Here is a 3,618-nt window from a genome sequence, read left to right as displayed (position 1 = left end):
ATAACTCCCACTTTTGTCTTAGGGTCTATACGTGTGATATCTTGGGACTCATCGTTTCGATCTCTACACTTATGCTTTCCTTACTTGCTTCCCCCCTTTTAGGGTCTTACTTATATCCTTCGCAAATCCATTGCCTCACCTCCAATCTTGAATTCATATACCCCTTTTTTTTTTCTATACCCATACTTACTTCGTTTTATAATTAATCCTTTGTTCCTCGCACAAGGAACCTTATTCTTAACGCAGTACCGCTTTGCTTTTCAAAATATATTACTTCTATACAATCCATTCTTCGCTTCCAACCCTTATCCTACTCATTCCCTCTCATCCTTATTATGCTGATCCTTTTTCTAACAAGGTCTTATAAGCTTTCTTATCCACTACTTCTTGGCTCGCTTATTGGTGTCACACCTGCATTCACTCTCTATTCACATAGAACATGTCACCTCTTTAGTCGTTTCCTCGCTATACTTTACTTACTGTATATTACAGTTCTCGCTACATTCTCATTATATCCCAATCATAATCAACTTTATAGAGTACCACTCCTTGTTCTCATTCGTAACAGTGCGTATAAAACAGAATAAACCTCGGGGGGGGGGGGGGGGGTAAGCATACTTAACCTGTAACTCTTTCTGATTGACCTTATTGCACTTACCACATAAATTGCCTTACCAAGTTATTCACATTCGGTTCTGCTTCTTTCTGATATCTTTCTGGTATGCCGATATGTTTCGAACTCCTGCCCGGAACTAATAAATTTCCCTTCTGGAGCTTGAGAGCATCATAATTCCTTTCAAGTTCAATACGTTCTACCCCCCTTTTAAGGAGGTCCTAGTACATCAATAGCTTTCCCATATCTGAGGCAACCATACCAATATGGCCACACATTTATTCCTTTGTATCCCTCTCAAGAGCTAAGTCTCTTAGCATCCTTTCACGGTCGAACCATTCCTTCTCTTACTTCTCACTCCTCGTCATAGTCACTATCCTCTTAGTCCCACTCATTGAAATTCGTTTCTAACCCCACACCTTCCTCTTTGTGTTCCATACCACCACACTTTAATCCTTTTTACACGCCTACCTTCAAATTTTTACCCGAGTGGCCCCGTGTCTCGTGCTCTGCCTGTCGTCTCTCTTGGAGGCCTTACTCACTCCTGTTTTCTACCTTTTTCACTTTTTCCGACATTTTGATCTCCTTACCTTCCCTTTCTTTCTTTTTCAAATATCGTTGTATTAGAATTTTCCAATCTTAACCTGTAGTGAAAATAACATCAGCTTACCTTATAATACTTGTACCATATCTTTTCTTGTTACTTGAACTTCGGTACCCTTGCTCGATTGAGGCCTTCCATACCGTAGCACCGGTCGCTGGGCCACATATCACATGCCCACCAATACATTCACATGTGGGATATCGTACGCATTCATATATATATATATATATATATATATATATATATATATATATATATATATATATATATATATATATATAATTACTATCAACTAGCCCACAAAGTACTTCCAAACGCTATTCAAGCCTATCCTAATTCCAGAGCTGTGATGCATTTCCTGTCTCTCCACCAGTCTAGTCTGCCTCGTCCTACACGTCCTCTTATGGTCTCCAACCATCCCGTATACTATAGTTTCCCTTAGGCTACTCTAACTTCTCATTTGTCTCTTATGTCTAAATCTATAGGATTTCTTGCGCACTTCCCAGGGGGTCACCCATCCTAAGATTTCTCACACCTTAGCACGCTTAACCTCGTAACTTCGATGGAATCCGGTGCCTTAATGCTGATATAATCGCGTCCACTTCCTCGCATGACCTTTATTACATGATCTGGAGCAAGTCGAAGTCTTACAGATTCTGAGACCTCCTCGTAACACGTCCTTTCCTTTACAATTACTATTTTACCCCTTTTCAATCCTCAATATTCACCTTTCACTTTCGTGTATAACTACCTTCGTCCCAGATTCCTAGATTCCCGATGGTAGTGATTGCGCCTTCATCGCCCGGCCAAATCCATAACCTTTCTGAAACAACTCACCCCACTTATCGTCCATTTACAATATTTACTTTCCACGCTTCTTTCCTGTTAGATGTACCTAACTAAATAGCCTGATTTTGAAAAATTCTAACAGAATCTTCTTTACCATTCTTACAATTCAGAATCTGCACACAGCAAATACCAACAATGCCTCACAGGGCATATATTTGTGTACGACATATTCCAGCCACCCAGGGCTCCCAATTTCAGGTAACAAAACAAATATGTTCCAACTTACCTTTATGACCTACAATATCATCACTCAACTTCTTCCGTCGTATGTAAGGCTTACATATAAGGAATCTCATTACCTACGACTTGTCTCTATCGCACGATCTGAGATAGAAAGAAGGTCAACAATCCCTAGATGCCCTGCAGCCTCCTGTTTATAAATGTGGCCGGCTTCACACCCATAAACAGGACTCTGCTGGACACGACTTTGCAAACAACCCCTAGGACAACCTACTCTGATACCACTTTGTCACACCCTAATCTCACTAGGGTATGATGGGCACCCGACCCTTACTTAGAGCCGAGCGAACCCTCGGACTCTTAATACATACATAACCTCTTTGAACTTTTAAATCAAATAAACATGAAATACATAGTAAGGCATTCAAAAATATCCTTTTTCTTTGTTCTCAAATCAAACAAAATCTGTAATCATATGGAAATTTATCACATAACACAGAATGACACATCGGCTGATGGAGCCGCTTCCAAAACTGACATTCTATACCCACGACTCTGTTTGCAAAGTCTCTAACTCCGAACAAGACACCATAGCATAATACTTTGACCCGACAACACTCCAGGGGCAAGTGGAGCTTGCCAACTCCGCTGGAACATCTTCTATAATGACTGCTACTCATCTGGGTGTACCTGCGTGGCATGAAACGCAGCCCCCAATGAAAAGGGGGTCAGTACGGAATATGTACTGAGTATGTAAAGCATGAAATACAGAAAACAGAACCATAATCGAAACGAACAGTACAAGAGTGAGTACATTATCCAGATTACCAAAGCGCTTATCTTCCAATCACAAATCGTGTATGCAGATGTCATATGTCAGAAAAAGTACAGATCCAGAATATCAGAATAATTATTTCCCAAGCACAAATCATATATGTCGAAGTCGTATGTCAGAAGAAGTACGAATCCAGAGTGTCAGAATGTTTGTTTTCCAGACACAGATTATGTATATCAGAATCTTATATCGTATGTGTGCATATAACTGAGCCCGGCCCTCTCGTGAGGGACGCGGTAAACAGAATCATATAACAGATCCCGGCCCTCTTGTAAGGGACGCGGTGAACAGAATCATCATATACCAAAATCATATATCATATATGCATGTAACAGATCCCGGCCCTTTAGTGAGGGACGCGGTGAACAGAATTATCAATACATGTCAGAATCATATACCATATGTGCAGATAACACATCCCGGCCCTCTATTGCGAACGCGGTGAACAGAATCATCATGTGCCATCCTGGCCGCCATCCTCATATCATCATATACAGATATACATATAACAGAACCCGGCCCGCAAGGGAGAGGGAC

This window comes from Lycium barbarum, chromosome 5 (genome assembly GCF_019175385.1).
Source record: "Lycium barbarum isolate Lr01 chromosome 5, ASM1917538v2, whole genome shotgun sequence".
NCBI lineage: Eukaryota > Viridiplantae > Streptophyta > Magnoliopsida > Solanales > Solanaceae > Lycium > Lycium barbarum.
This window is presented reverse-complemented; position numbering follows the sequence as displayed.